Here is a 17,608-nt window from a genome sequence, read left to right on the forward strand (position 1 = left end):
CGAGTAGAATTCGTGAGTTTAAACAACAATGTGCTAGTGCTGAACTTCCATACAGAAAAATTTCAAAAGATGTTTGTACTAGGTGGAATTCTACGTATGAAATGCTTAAAGTTGCTTATGATTATCGGGTGCCTATACAAAAGGTATTTAATATGCATAATGGTATCACCGCTGATCAAATTTTGAGTATGAAACTATATTTTTCAAATTGATTAGACAAATACAAACTGTTTTTCAATAAAAACATTTTTTTAAAAAATAATTTTTAAAATAAGCTGAGCTAAACAAGCTATTAGCGGAGTGAATGACTTTTTTTTGAAATACTAGGAGGGTGTTTGACTAAGCTTATAAGCTGGACAAACTGGCTTATAAGTATTTTTTGGCTTATCTACGCGTTTGGTAAAATTAAAAGTGCTTATAAGCCAAAAATAAGCCAAAATCCATAAGTTGGTCTCCCCTAACTTATCAAATTTAAGCTTATAAGAACTTTAAGTTTGACCAAAATATTTACTATTCTATCCCTAAAATACTTCTTTTTAAAACAAAACTCTTCGTATACCCAGTTCTTCAGCTACATATTATTAATTTCAGCACTTTTATCCAAACACGTAATTACTTATTTTTTTAAATCAGCTTCAACACTTAAAAATGTTTTTAAACACCTAATGCTTATCAGCTACTCTAAATCAGCTAAGACCATCTCCAATCTTACCCCATTTCCCCATAATGGGGGCAACTTTTAGGGTAATGAAGCTCCAACCCTCCCTCATTTTTGCCCGCAAAATGGGAAATGAATAGTGTTCCCTCAAATATGGGGTACACTATTCATCTTCTCCATTACTATTCATGCTTTGTTTATTATTATTTTATTATTTAACTCTTTTAATTTATCTCTTTATATATACCTAATTATGTTTATGTAATATTTTTATAATATTAATTTTACATCTTAACTTTGGCGTATAATTATGATACATTAATTTTTGTGCATTTATTATTTTTATGTAAAATTATAAGTTAATTTTACTATAAGTTATAATTGTACAAAAATATATAATCATCTTAAAAAATGAATAGTGTAAATATAAAATATTAAATGTTGCTAAAATTGAAAGGTGCGAATATAAAATATTAGATGTTGCTAATATTGAAAAATAAAAATTGAAAATACATTAAATAAAAATACATTAAAATTGGAATGTCCGTGATCTTAATGCACCAATTCAAGATGATTTGGAAGGTCCACCTTCAATAGTAGAAATGGCAGTAGATGAAAATCAACGATTTCAAGAATTTTTAGCTCGACATAGAAGAATTAAGGACAAAAATGCTCATTTTGCACTTCGTAATGCATTAATAGATCATTTATGGGAGAAAACTAGAGGTTGAAATTGACTATTGAATGAATTTTATCGTTATGTAATATGTATTTAATTAATCTTGTATCCCAATGATCTCACTTTTATTTGAATTATTAGTTAATCTATAATAATTGCTTACAAATTATATTATTTAAAATTTTATAAAATTGTTTTAATGGAAATTACAAATTAATGAAAATAAAAGATGAAATTTATTTAATGGAAATTAAAAAATAAAATTGAAATAAAAGATAATAATATAATATAGAAGAGAGAGAAGAATATAAAAAAAAATATTCTCTTTTTGGGAAAAAAATGAGAGAATGATCGGAGTAAATTGTTCCCAAAATGGGAAAATTCTCATTATGAGGACCAAAAATAAGGTAAAGGTTGGAGATACCGTAAGCCAAACTGGCACTAGTGCTTATAGTGGAGGAGAAAAAAAAAGGTGTAGAAGCCAATAGGATAAGAAAGATATTTCGTAATTCAGCAAACCCCTTTTGTCACATCTCTATTCATTCCTCCCCTTCAATCTCTGCAAAGCAATAAACCATTTAATAGCCCGTTTGGCCAAGCTACAAAAATTAGCTTATTTTGAGAATTTTTTTTCTCAAAAATACTTTTGGTAAGAAACAGTTTGTATTTGATTAATTAGTTTGAAAAGTACTTCTGAACAACAATTAGTGTTTGACCAAGCTTTAAAAAATTGCTTCTAATATTTTTCTCAAAAGCACTCATGCCATTATTTCTGCTTCTACTCAAAAGCACTTTTTTTCCTTTCAAAAGCTTGGCCAAACACCTCAATTTTTGGCCAAAAATACTTCTATTTCACTCGGTCCCTACAAACTATGTTGTCAATTAAACCCTAACAATCGATACATTTCTTGCTCTGTGCCCTCCTCTACTAATATAGGTATGTGACATTCTCATTGGGACTTTCTTTTCTTATCTTCAAGTATAAGTTTTAAGTAATGAGAATTGATGCACATGGAACTTGGCCGGTTTCTGCGACGGAAGGAAACCTGTTTACTTTGCTTTTAACTATTAATTCTCTCAGCAATGAAACTGGCAATTTAGTACTACTACTACTAAGATATACTAGTCGTACAAGTGTTTTTCGATTTAAACTTCCTGACTAGTATTTTGGTTGTGTTTTTTATAATACTTTCCTTTTTCTTTTAAGTATGGCAGAAAGGGATTTTGGGATCCTAAGCCTGTAAACTCTCCTTATGGAGTGGGCTATGACTATGAGGAAACATATAGTAAACTTGTGGGGAGATAATTGAAATAACATGAAACTATTGTTAGTAATGGAAAACCAGATTGTCGGACGTGGGACTGTTAAAGGACAGATGGTTGGAGCTGGAGGAAGTTGCTATCAACTGTTAGAAGAACAGACTCATGAATCTGAGAGACTTTGGCGCTGGAAAATGCAGTTTAAATCGAAAGCTTCAACCAAAGTAGCATGCTTTGGGTGCAGTAGCGGAGGCAATAATTTCACTAAGGGGTGCCAAACTATAAAGGAGTAAACACACAAAGTTAAGGGGGTTCAACATAAAGTATATATACATAAAAATAAAGTTGTGACTCGGCTACACAGTGTAATTTCTCCGGCGAAGGAGTGTCAATTGACATCCCTTAGCCTAAGGTGGCTCCGCCACTGTTTGGGTGGTTCTGCTGAAACTGTTAACCATTTACTGTTGCACTATAAACAAACATGGTTTATCTGGTCCATATTCCTAAAAGTATCTGGTGTTGATTGGGTGATGCCATAGAGCTTTAAAGATTTACTGCACTGCTGGCAAGGACAAAACATAGAAAGAAGAATGAACAAGATTTGGGAATTAATCCCCGTATGCATCATGTGGACTGTATGGCATGAGAGGATAGGAGGGGGTGATTGCCTTTGTAAAGTTCAGATGTTTTCAGAACTTGTTTTGTTGGCGTAGAGAAAATACTGTTATTAGGATATCTGACTTTATGGGCTTGCTAGATTCTGTTTTTTCTGTAGTACCTGTTGGAGTCCTGAACTATCAGCAGTACCAAGAAGGTACTGCTTTGTCAATTAAATACTTTACCTTATCGAAGAAAAAGATATACTTGTTTCCACAGATCTTCTGCTGTTAAGATCTGTGGGTTTCTTGTTTCCATAAGAACACACTGACACACATGAATATGTACTATGTCTTTTTTAGCATTGCCTGGAAATATGTTCTTGCATATATGCTCACTCGTTTATACAAATCCAGTTGCTTTCTTTCTTGTTCTTTTTTTCGTGCATCCTTCAGGATTTGATTAGTGAATTTGTTTTTACCACTTATTGTTCACATCTGCTGTCCTTTAGGCGTGCGTGGATCTAAAGGCCCCCATAAAATACCTGCAAAACTTGAGGGGGCAGGAAGAAGTATTGACGACTCTGTCTAACGAAGGATTGAACAATTTTATGAGGGCTCTGATGGCCCGCCTTTACGTGTTCTTCCTATTGGTGGTCTGGGAGAAATTGGGATGAATTGCATGCTTGTTGGTAATTATGATCGATATATTCTTATCGATGCTGGAGTAATGTTCCCAGGGTAAGTATTGGAAAGTGGTCTGTGGTGCAACTTTCAACAATTTAATACTATGGCCGCTTGCATAATCCTGCTGAATCTTCTATCATGACTCTTCCTGGTGTAGCGGCTTATTTTATGAGGGAGGATCTTTCATAGTAATTCCCACTTAAAGCTCCTTTACACTTTTTTTGATAACCGTCAAAACTCCTCTACTCTTTTACCTAACTTTCATAGTAATTCCTGCTTAAAGCTGCTGTATGCTTTTACATATGAATTGAGAGCTTTTACTGAAAAAAATCTGTTTGAAACATTTCTTTCTCATTGATCTTGTAGCTGCATGTGTTTTTGTAATTCAGTTACTTGTCTGTTCCGCATGGATAAACCTGGGATTTTTTCTGACATGCTATTCAGCGATGATGATCTTGGTGTCCAGAAGATTATTCCCGATACAACTTTTATTAAAAAATGGAACCACAAGATTGAAGCAGTTATCATAACCCATGGACATGAAGATCACATTGGCGCGTTGCCTTGGGTAAAGTCTTCACTCTGATTCTATAGATATTGTTATACTATACTGATAGACTGCACATATGGGGTCCACAAGAATCCAATTAGGAATTTTTTTTAAAAAAAAATCTTACTAAGAGAACTGAAGACAAGTCTGTCATCTAATAGTTTTAAGTAAGGCCTGATGTCGAATTATGGGTACAGTACAGCTTGATGTCAGTTTTACTGCTATCTACATGTTATACAGTCAATTCTAGAAGCTTGCATCTAACAGCAGAGTGCACTTTTTCTAGTTACTCGAGTTCTTTCTTTTCTGGCTATCCTGCCTTTATAACCGCAGGGGTGCAGCCAGCTAAATAAATTGTGGTCCTCATAAGCTGCGAGGTCTGGTCACATAGATATGGTATTGATATTCCAGTAGTCCTGGGGTCAGTAGGATGAAGTAGTGATAATTTGCTTATGCGCTATATCAAAGGTTAAAGAATCAAATCATAATAGTGATGCTTTCTGAATATCAGTGTCCACATTATATAGGATATTCAAAAGGTTTTGTAATTGTCTTGGATGTCCCTATCCTTTCTTTAAGTTATTAGACTGGACACTGAGTTTTTCACATGTTGTTAGAACGAACCTTTGGATCTACTAAAGTTGTTAAAGTATGCATATGAACCCAACACTGGAAATACGTGCAGGAAGGTGTTCGAGATATATAATATCCCACATCAGGTATATAAAGGCATTGAAAGAGCTATATTGATCTCTGGTTATTTCACCCATCATCTAAAGGTTTTAAGTTGGATACTCAGATTCTTTAAGAGCTCTCCCTTTTTTATTTGTCTAGAGCTCTATTTTTTCTAAAAAAGTCCTTTCTTGATAGGTTTAGCTCACCATATATTTGCTGCCTCACCTCCCTGTTGGTGATCTCGCTTCTTTGGCAGTTAGCCTTTTTGGTGTTTTAAAATTTTTTTGTGGTGTTCCAGTTCCTTTTGTATAATTTTTGAGTACTCCTATATGGTTTTCTTTGCACATCTTGTTCTCACTGAGCCTTTTGCTATCTAAACAGGTAATCCCTGCACTGGATTCACAGACACCGATTTTTGCATCATCATTCACAATGCAGGTTTGTTATAATAATGTTATGATTTACTTGGTATCATAGCCTTTGCATGCAAGTGTTATGTGGTATTCAGCAGCCAAAAGCCCAAAACCCAACCTGTAAACTTATCTTCTACTTTGAAGGGGAAATGAGAAGATCTCTGGACAAAGTGCAACTCTGTATTTTCTCCTTCCTAACTAAACAACATAAAACAAATTATTCGTTTTGCTTGTCCTACCAACCAGGAAAAGGGAAATTTCAATTACTGGATTTCCTTCTCTTATTTTCTGTACACTCTTGTTCTGCTTGTTTTAGTTCTTCCATACTTTCCCCTGTTTTCTCCCTTTCTATGACTCTGTTTCCTTCTTCCTTCCCTTTTATGCGTAGTATTGCTCTTTCTTTTGTTTCCCGTTGCCCCTTTCCAACTAAGCCTTGGACTTGCTTGTTGTTTTCATCGTTATTGTCATCAAATACAGTCGATCTGTGGGTAAAAGCTGTCACCTTAGCTGCAAAGGTCATTTGGCTTTGTCGAGTATTAAGACTCTTGTACCTACTGTTGCATACTTATTGGAGCATTGATATTCATTTTCGTTTATCAACAACTGATTGGCATAATTGCATTTCGATATCTGCTTACCTTATTCGAGGACTAATATCTCTTTCGACAGCTAATTAAAAAAAGACTGAAGGAGTTTGGAATCTTTGTTCCATCTAGGCTCAAGGAATTTAAAACAAGACGGAAATTTACCGCTGGGCCCTTTGAGGTAGAATCTATCAGGGTTACCCATTCTATTCCTGATTGTAGTGGACTAGTTCTACGCTGTGCTAACGGTACCATTTTCCACACAGGCGACTGGAAGGTATTTGGTCATGTTCCTGTCACAGGTCATCCTTAGTCAGGTTGCTTTTTAAATCGTCATCTTAGCTTGATGTATTTTTTTTTTTTTTGGTGTCTGATAGATAGATGAGTCACCACTGGATGGGAAAGTTTTTGATCGTGAGGCCCTCGAGGAACTCTCGAAAGAAGGAGTTACTTTGGTAAGCGCAAGGATTTTACCTTTCCAATTAGACACAAATGACTCTCTTCAACTTACTGAAATAATAGGTGTAATGGCAAGACATACATTCTACTCTGATTAACTTTTGGTGAACAATTCTTTTGCTTATGAATTTTCTCTATCAGCAACTCCTCCCTTTCCCCAAAAGACGAAAGAGAAGGGGAATTACGGAAGGAGTTGACAATTCCTAAATATCATGTGAATTTCCTGCGTTATTTTTATGGGGTAAGGTCTGCGTACACTTTACCCTCCCCAGACTCCACTTGTGGGATTATACTGGGTTTCTTGTTGTTGTTGTATTTTTGAGGGTCTTTAAAAGTAAAAGAGTCAACAAGAAATGGACTACTATTTTACTGTATCTATTTATAGAAATGTCTGATCACTTTAGATTTTAAGTTATTAGAGACGGTACAATTTTATTTACTTAATTATGTCGTCAAGACGCTCCTTCATGTGTGAATCTAATTCTTTTCATGAGCAAAGCACATAGAATTTGTTATGAAAGGTGGCAGTGAAACTTGGATCCAGAAAACCACTTTCTTTGGCTTTAAACTTTTCGGCCATCAACTCCGTTGTGTTCCTTTTTATATACTCAGGCGCAACTATCGCATAATTGTGTTCTCATTGTTGTCATATCTCTTATTAAGTGTATTCATTCATATTTGCTTAAAAGACTTGAAGAAATCCTCTTCTGTATAACTGATGCTACAGACTTGATGAAATAGTTTAAATTCTGAGTAGTGTTATGCACACAGTCATCTTTGATGTCTTTGCTATTGACTTTACTTTAAACATGAGCACATATAGTACTCCACATTCACTTGATTATGCAGGCTCTCTAGTTGAAAGCCATAAACCATCTCGCTAGTTGCTTCAAAGGTAGTAAGTATCATAGGCCTCCGGTTACATTTATTAGAGCACAAAATCTCTTTCATGCATCCTCTCTTATTTCATATAACTATGAATTTTGTGAGTAAAAAATTTTCTAGTTCTTATCAGAAGTGCTTGCAGAGGTATGTATTTTATGTTTGCATTTAATGGTATCATTTGTTCTGTGAACTGTGCATGCATCAACTAGTTTGTGTTTGCAATCTCTTAAGGTTTTCATGTGCTCCATATATTTTTGATGGACACTCCTTTTCAGATGATGAGTGATTCGACAAATGTCCTTTCCCCTGGAAGAACACTCAGTGAGACTGTAGTTGCAGATTCGTTGCTGAGACATATTTCAGCTGCCAAAGGAAGGGTTATTACTACTCAGTTTGTATCGAATATTCATCGTCTTGGAAGTGTTAAAGCTGCAGCTGATTTGACTGGTAGAAAGCTGGTATATGCTTTCTCATCTTAGCTATTAAATTTCTTGTTCATTGTGTTTTCACCATCTTCTAAAGTTGTTTGCCATATTTTCTTTCGTGCTTTTAGATTCAGACAATAATGCCATCTTTTAATAGGTATTTGTCGGCATGTCATTGAGAACATATATTGACGCTGCATGGAAAGATGGGAACGCACCAATTGATCCATCAACTCTGGTAATGGACGTTGATAGTGTTTCTATTTTTCATCTCTCCTTTGACTGGAGACATACCTTTGATCCATCAACTTTGATGATGGAATTAACTAAGTTTTCTATTTATTCATCTCTCCTTGGGTAGGAGTACATTTCTTGTCTGCTTGCTTATGACACTAACATGCGTTTGATATGCTGGTTATGCCAAATTGCCAATTGACATGCCTAATTATGGAAAGCAACTGCTAGGCTAACTAGTCCATTTGTGTCTTCTACACCATAGATGTTAGCGTTCACTTATGGGATACGAAATACTCCATGACGAGAAGATAGTACAAGAATGTTATGAGTGTTAAGAAAATGGACCTAATTCAACGTCAAAAGCTAACACATGAGGCGAGGATTGCCCAAAACCATGTAAGGAGACAAAAACTTGTTCCCTCAACCAATATAGAACTCTTAACATCCCTTGTTACACCAAAGCGTGGACAACAAATATGGATAGCAGATAGGGATGAGTCTGGTTCTGATACCATGTTAAGAAATGGACCTTCGCTAAACTCGACTCGACCTCAAAAGCTAGCTCATAAGATGATGATTGGCCAAGACCATATAAGGAGACAACAACCCATTTCCTCAACTAATGTGGAATTCTAGTATTGAGAATTAAATATTGCAAGGATTACAGATATGCAAATGTATTCAAGTGTTTGATTGATTCTATTGTGATAATTGCTTCCATTTAAAAGCTTAAGTTGTTAAAGAAATGACACTTTTATTTCTAATTACTTGTGTGACTACGAGTACACATACATGAACCCAGTAAAGCTTATTCTATGAACATGTATTTCTTCCTAGCATTACAGTCATAGTTTAATCATTCATACTTTGTGCACGCGGTATCTTTTTTGAAGACCTGATATAATAATACGAGTATGAGGTATTTTTGCGAAATCAGAATGTTATGCTAAACAGCGAACGCAACCAAATCACACACTTTTGCCTATCGGACTACTTAGCAATTCCTAATTAAGAAATCGCACTTCGCTTTATTGAGGTTCATTCTTCTTGTCGTGTTTCCTTGTTATCAGCTTATAGTGTGTTTGGTACGACAAGATGCATTTTTTCAGAAAAGCTTTCCTTGATGAAACCATTTTCTGATATTTGGTTATGATATCTTCTGTAAAAATAATAACAACTACTCCCTCCTTCCCATTTTATGTGATGGTGTTTGACTAGGCACGAAGTTTAAGAAAGAATTATTTTTTGAAACGTGTGGTCTAGAACAAGCCATATACATTTTCTGGCTTTAAATCATCTCATTATACAATGGATAGTTTGAAGTTAAATAATTTCTAAATATAGAAAGGTGTCATTTTTTCCGGGACAAACTATAAAGGAGGAAAAATGTTGTCGATTATGTGCAGATGTTATTTTCATTTGAAATATCCCGACTCTTACTCTATATCACTTGCTTCAACTAACATTTAAACATTTTTGTCTACCTTTAATACTCAGCAATATCACCAATACACTATCTTTAAAACCATATCCTCCACCTTATATGATTACCAACCTACTTTTATATCCAACCACATACTAGAAGATGATCCAAACAAATATTTCTACAAGTAAAATATTTTTTGTGAGAAATATTTTCCTACATACCAAATGCAGTCAACTTAGTTATAAAAAAAATGCAGTCAACTTTTCTCCAAGTGAGGTTTGAATAAACTGGCCATATTGCTTTGCCCAACTATTGTCTGACAAGAGAGGGAGGACAAAGGTAACTTTCAAGGCAAATTATATTTTTGCGATTACTGTCTAATCTGTGGAGCATATCAAAGTGTTTGTGGACATTAGGTTTTGATTCTGTAACAGTTCTAGCCTTCCTGCTACCTTGATCATTTAGTTGTCTACTGATTCTCACTCTCAGGGGAGATTATATGTATGTGATTACTGTCTCATATGTGGAGTGTATGAAGTTCGAAATGACATTTGATTCAGTAACCAGGTCTTACCTTCTAGCCCTGATCTCCACTTGAAATCTGATTCTAATTTCTTTCCCACTTATAAGCATACACATCTAATTACTGGTGAAAGTGGAGGATATTGATGCTTATGCCCCAAAAGGTTTGCTGATAGGGACAACAGGCTCTCAAGTAAGTGGCATTGCTGTTTCTGGTGGCTTTGCAAGCTTCGGTCACTAATTAAATAGCGTAAGTATGCTTCTTGTGTCAGGCTGAACCACGTGCTGCATTAAATCTTGCATCCTATGGCAGTAGTCATTCGCTCAAGTTGAACAAAGATGATATAATTTTGTATTCAGCCAAGGTATTGTATTGTAGAACTCAAGATAACATGTATCCATCTATGTGCTGTTAAAGATTCCGGTTGATAAAACATTACGGTTTTTTCATTGGTCTTAAGACACGGAATCTGAGTTTGAGAGATCTTGCGAACACTGTCTGATTGTATTTAAAAACAATTTATCACTCTTCTGGTTGTCCTTCCAAAACCAAACAAAAATTGGAAAGTCAAATAAACATAAAGAAAAGATGCAAATCAGGTCCCGTTTGTGATAAGGCACCACGAGGGGAAATTGACAGGAAAAGATCTTCATTTGTATACTTGCACTGTTTCCTTTGCTTGAATGACAAACAAGTCAGGGGAACAATATTTGGTAACTTAGGGGCACTCAAGGGTCTGGTCTACCACTCAATGAGGTGGGTGAAAACCATGGGAGACCAAGGTTGAAATCCTAGCAAAGACAAAAAATGCTAAATGATTTCTTCCAAATCTGCCCGAGCCTTGGTGGATAGAGTAAGCCGATATCTATGCTGGTGGGAGGTAGCATATATCTGAAATAGTCGAGGTGTGGAAAAGGTGGCCCCAAACCATCGTTATAAAGGAAAAAATACTCCCTCCATTTCAATTTGTGTCTTTCTTTCCTTTTTATTGTTCAAAAAAGAATGTCTCTTTCTACATAGTAAGTTTTCAATTTCAACATTCCCATTTTACCCTTAACTACACTTCAATTTTTTGAACTTGAAAAAAAAGAAGTGTCACAAAATGGGAATGCTATATGAATGACATGACACATTTAAGACCGTAAGATTCAAGCAGTATTTTGGTATTGCTATACACATTTAATTTAAGGCCACAAGATTCAAAAGTCTTCTTTATATTCTTAAACTTCGTGCTCAGTCAAAGTAAGACGAATAAAATGAAACAGAGGGAGTATTTGGTAACTTAGGTTCCTTCTTTTTCTTAAAAAAAATCCTTTTTTGTGTTTATCTGGTGGTCCTCAGAACATATTTTCTGCAAGTTCATAATGCCTTCTCAGACTCTTTCTGGAGTCATTCAAGAGAGAGATCCATCTATGTTTGGAGAAAGTTAGAGCAAATGTTGAGAGATTTCCATATAAGCTATGCTTTTTATAGGTGATTCCTGGTAATGGTTCTCGGGTGATGAAAATGCTAAACCGTATATCAGATATAGGATCAACAATTGTGATGGGAAAGAATGAGCTGCTGCATACATCTGGCCATACTCATCGGGAGGAGCTGGTGAGTCCTTTTTCTTCGACTGTTACTCGATTTCGATTTTTGGATTTCATGGTTTTAGTATGTGGTTCTGAATGTGAGGAGTTTTGTATGCGAGACTGTAGGACTTATTTGTTTCTATTCTCTGAGTTTACTGCTCTAGGATGACTCATATGATGATGGTTTTTTCTTTTGCTCTATAATATATGATATATGTGACTTAGGTTCTGAAGTTATATTGCTAATACGAGCAAGCAAATTTTGAATAGTCTGATCTAGCTGGTGTTATTTATCAGCCTGCTGTCATTCCCTCAACTTAAAAACAGTGATATAAACACCGTAGCTATGAGATGATAAAAGCAACAAAACTTGCCTTCTTCTGCTTATAGACATCATTTGTATATCCTCTCTTCAAATCGTCACAAGAGAGGGGGAATGATTGAGGGAAGGAAGAGAACTGTGGATGTGTAAGGGAAACTGCAAAGGCGGTCACTGTTCATTAAAGGTGACGTGAATAGCAAGTTCTTATGCTGCTGCAGACTGACCTATTAAAGTGGGAAAGCTTAATCAATATGTCTGGTGCATCTTTTACTTTATAAAGAAACAAAGGAAAAGACATCAAACTTCTGAAGGCTTGGTGGGCAAGAGTTACCCGGAACTTGTGCTGGTGCGAGATCAAAGTTACCCACTAGAATAGTCGAGGTGCGTGCAAGCTAGCCCAGACACTACCATTATAAAAGCAAAAACCTTCTTAAGGCAATTAAGTGCACCTTTCACTTTTAAAGAAACTAGGGAAAAGACGTAGTATCAAACTTCTTAAAGCCATTACTACTTTGAATACCAGTTTTTCGCATAACATACTAGTGCATGACATAATTCTATCTTGCACCACCGATTATAATATTACTCCCCTTTACAGTGTCATGCTCAATATTTGAGCTACAATTCTAATGTTGGATTTCTTGTTTGAAGGAAGAAGTGCTGAAAATTGTGAAACCACAACATTTTCTTCCTATTCATGGTGAACTCTTGTTCCTGAAAAAGCATGAATTACTGGGGAGATCAACTGGAATTCATCACACAGCTGTAAGTAATGTGGTTCTAGTTCAATATTTGATTGTTACTTCTGTTTACTTCGAGTCCTTCAAATAGTGCAGAGACCATTGGCTTTAAAAGGTGTTTTTCAAGATAATCATGCCGAGGTGATGGGGGAAACGTTACTTATTCTAGAATACTCACTACTGAAGCCAAATGCATCATGTTTGAATGAAGCATATCTTCCTTTGGGTTTGCTTTTGGCACTTTCTTTGTTGGATTTTCAAGAATTGCATTTCTCCTGTTTTTTCAAAATACAGTTTGATTGTTATATTATAATTATTTCCACAAGAGCCTAAAAAATTATGATGACTGTCTCTAAACAAGTTAAACCAATTGGTATCTTGATCTAAATAAATCTTGTAATCACGCCTAAAGCCCAAGGGAGGGAAACAATAACATGAAAAACATAACCGTGCCATATGAAACTGAAGAAAATGGCTCCTGCAGAGTTTAGAGGTTGGCGTGAACCATGGATGACATTAGTCTTGCATTGTAAAAATAGGTTTTGGAAGTCAACCCCAAACGGAATGAATGTAGCATAGGGTCCTATATCTTAGCTAACTATATTGTTGGAGACAAAGCATGTCTAACCGTGTATATACAATTTTCTTCTTCAAATGTGTTTTGCTTATTTAAGATCCCAAACAAAATGGCAACTTTAGTCCCAAAAAAGAGCATGTCCAATAGTGTGCATACAATTTCCCTGATTGAATACTAATCTGCTCAAATAGCATTAGGTATGTGTGTGTGTGTAGTGTATGTATGTTACCTAAAGATAATATGTTAACTGAGTTAATGACCTTGTTTTCTATGTGCCCAAAATAAAACCAAGCTGACCAACCTATTTGTGTCTCTCATTTAAGATACTACAGGATCCATTTTCCACAGTGATGTAAGTAGGTTAAGCCCATTCTTTTATTCTTTTAAAGTAAATGTTTTTAACAGCCTGAGGTAGCGTTTTTTTTTTTTTTTTGGGGGGGGGGGGTGTGATCCAAGCATGGGAATTATTCGCGTGGGGAGAAATATGTAGTCTTAACCGTTGCTTTGCAAGCTTTCTTTCCAAGCATTTTCACTTATTTCTCAATTGATATCTGGTTAAAATGCCCTATGTTGTAATTGTGTAAATAGGTCATCAAGAATGGAGAGATGCTTGGAATCTCACATTTGAGGAATAGAAAAGTTCTATCCAATGGATTCATTTCCCTAGGGAAGGAGAATTTGCAGGTTTTGTTCTCTCTCTCTCTCTCTCTCACACACACACACACACACTCACACACGCACAAGTTTATACAGACAGAAACATTCATATTTGCCTACTAGTTTTCTATTTCTGAGAATTAAGGAGATGCCAGTAATCCAGTTAGCAAATTGCAGTTGATGTATAGTGATGGTGACAAAGCATTGGGTACAGCTGCTGAACTTTGTGTTGATGAGAGGCTAAGAATTGCATCTGATGGTCTTATCGTGGTCAGGTAAACTTCATCACCTCTCATTGAATCACAGATTTCTCCACATTGCGACACTGATTCTTGTAAGACATCTGGACTGCAGTATGGAAGTTTTACGTCCTCAATTTACAGAAAGTATAGCAGAAAAAACCTTGAACGGAAAAATAAGAATTACTACACGCTGCTTGTGGCTCGACAAGGGGAAACTTTTGTATGCACTCCATAAAGCTGCACATGCTGCATTGTCAAGCTGTCCTGTGAATTGCCTACTCTCACACATGGAAAGAACTGTGTGTGAAGTTCTAAGAAAAATGGTCAGGAAGTACAGTTGTAAAAAGCCTGAAGTTATTGCCATTGCTTTAGAAAAAACTGCAGGAGCCCTGGCAGACGAGATCAATGGAAAACTTTCTAGAAAGGCAGATGTTTGTTCTGGTATTTCTGCGCTTAGAAAAGAGTTGGATGGAGATCCGAGGAAAAGACCGCCAAGTGCAACAAACACAGAAGAATGCAATGCCCATGCTTATCCAACTAATGATGCAGAACAGCAAGTCAAAGGTTCTGTTCCCATTGTTTTCTTTACAAGATAATAAATTTGAAATTATTCTGTCTAAGTTTCTAGACAATAAGTCCCAGCGGAGGACAAAAAATACTAGGTGATTTCTTCCCGTATGTCCAAAAGCCTTGATGGGTAGAGTTACCCCTGTGATTGTGGGAGGTAGCAGGTACCCCATGGAATTGGTCGAGGTGTGCGCAAGCTGCACCAGACACGACGCTTATCAAACAAAAAAAATCTGCTAAGTTTTGAGGCCAAAAGTCCTATTTTCTTAGTACTTCGTAGCGGGTCCTAATTACTTTTTAACTCTATGATTTATTCTAGTTCTATCCTCTGACCATCTTCTATTAGAAACTCAGAATAGTTTATGATTGAAAATGATAACAGCTGAACTTTTCAGAGTGATAGCAACAATTGTAACAATGAACATAATAATAGTACTCCCTTTTGAATGGTTTCACAGCTGTAATTAGGTATTCATATTTTATTTTACTTTTTCTTCTTTTCCTTTTATTATGTTAGACTATTGTAAATGTAATACCCTTCATCATCAATAAATAATTTAGATATAGCAACTCAATTGGATTTTTTTTTAAATCCATTTTCGATTATAATAATAATAATAATTAATAATAATAATAATAATAATATTACTAGTGTTATCATCATCATCATCATTGTCGCATCGTCATGATGCTAATGTAATTGTTTTTGAGATTTGTGTGGTAGACTGGACACATAATCAGGGGTACTCATAGTATGGTATAGAAATTTCGAGGAGTAGAATTAGAGGATTATACAGAGTTATATGGATGATAGCGTAATATTTGTACTGCAATTATGAAAGGTTGGTAAACCACATATCACGTAACCATAGGCGAGGATCTGATGCAAATTTTGATGTGCATATTGACGTAGTGAGAAGGGCTTTAATGATAAGTCCCGTAGTGTGTGAAACTAAAGGAAGATGATCTTTCCACGGACCCACTCTTTTGTTTCATGTGAAAGTTCCTTATTTTGACTTGGCCAGTAAACAGATTTAAGTTCTGAATGTATTCTCGGTCTGCAATATATTTATCTTCTAGAGAAGACATTTTCTTTAGGGGTAGATATTTTATAGTAGTAGACTCAATGTTTCTATTCTCATCTTGTAATAATGATTAGGTCTTATGAATCCAATGCTTTTTGTAGTGAGTGTTCTTCATGACTTTTCCTTCACGTGATATGTGTTGAGAGATTTATGCATGAGGAGGCAATTACTTCAAGTTCAAACTCACAGGATAATTTCTTTTCCGGTGAGAATATGTCAGATATGACATCATCACCAGTAGATCAGTTACAACAAGGCAGGCCTGCTGATTTGTTACAAGCGGGATCTGAAGAAATGTTCAGAAAAGTGAGCGTCGGCCTTGATTCAAACTTGCTAGAGCCTAAGTAGCAATCTTCAAAACCTTTGAAGAGGAACAGATGGAAACCTGAAGAGGTTAAGAAATTGATTAAAATCCGGGGGGAACTCCACGGCAGGTTTCAGGTTGTCCGGGGACGGATGGCACTTTGGGAAGAGATATCTTCAAGATTAGTGTCTGGTGGAATCAATCGGACTCCTGCACAGTGTAAATCTCAGTGGGCTTCTCAAGTTAAAAAATATGAGGTGTGTTATTTTCCTTATCCTTCTATGTTGAGTTCATTTGTAGTTCCATCAGTGGCGGAGCCGGGTGTCAAAATATATAAAAGTAAACATACCAGGAAATTAAGGGGAGTCAATACATAGTATATATACATATAATTTATTTTTTTACCTATCTACACAGTATATTTTCCCGCAAAGGGATGTCATTTGACACCCCTTCCTATAAGGTGGCTCCGCCACTGATTACACTGTTCCATTACTTGGTCGATAGCATTCTTAAGCTTCATTGGAATGATCCTTTTTGGAACAAGTTCTGGGGATTAGCTATAGATGTCTGCTCTGTTCGGGCTTAAAAAGTGAAATAGAGACCATACCTTATTTTTGCTGTGTTATAAGGAAAAAGGGTAGAAAACCTAAGTTAGAACCAAACCTTTTGAAAAAAAAAAAAAAAAAAAACTTAAGTTAGAACCACATATTAGTTTGTAAAAATATCTTGCTCTCTTAAGCTATATGTAGGTAATTATAACAGCTTTTGCCGCTCTGTAATAGGCAAGCAAGAATGATAAGAAGAGCCAGGAAAAAGTTGCTTACTTTGCGGACATTAGTAACATCTTGTCTCTGAAATGAATGACATTGTACTTGAGGCTAGTGCTTGTCGAGGCAATTCTTCAATAGTGGGATGTCAGCAATGAGATTGTTCCAAACGAGTCCAACTCGCCTTAAACATAGAATGTGGACTAGGGCTGCATCATTGTGCTGGCACCTCTCTTCATTCCCATGCTAGTAATCTGCAGCCTGGTGTTTGAAGCAAGAATGTTAGAGATGGCATTAGGGTAGAAAATGAATGTGAACTTGTTGAGGGTTTGAAGGTAGATTTTGTGTATTCTTTATTTTGGGGCCTGTAATGGTTATACATTAGTAATCATACGAGTGATTCACTACACTGTTTATGTATGGCAGCTTCCCCCCGCCCCGAAATTATAAGTAGTCACAGCTATTCAATGTTTCTAATACTTCAACGAACAAAACATCGCTAAAGAAATTAAGACAGAACTATGAACACAAACAGTAGTTATATAAATAAAGAAACTGAAAAAAAAAACTAAAATTCATGACCGTAGAAGGATTGTTGAGAAAGACGTAGATATCAGTGTGATGACTAATACTTATTCCAAAAGTTTGAGGCAGAATTACTTGTTCCTATTTGTATATATATCATGCAGCATCAGCGGAGTAGGCTTCTTTTC

The 17,608-nt window shown here is 35.7% G+C and overlaps 1 pseudogene; it reads left to right on the top strand.

Annotated features, from left to right (window-relative positions):
- The first annotated feature begins 2,671 nt into the window (after positions 1–2,671).
- LOC104242462 (ribonuclease J-like) lies at positions 2,672–17,348 on the top strand (annotated as a pseudogene).
- Positions 17,349–17,608: the final 260 nt, after the last annotated feature.

Source organism: Nicotiana sylvestris, chromosome 10, assembly GCF_000393655.2.
Source record: "Nicotiana sylvestris chromosome 10, ASM39365v2, whole genome shotgun sequence".
In the NCBI taxonomy this organism is placed as follows: Eukaryota; Viridiplantae; Streptophyta; class Magnoliopsida; order Solanales; family Solanaceae; genus Nicotiana; species Nicotiana sylvestris.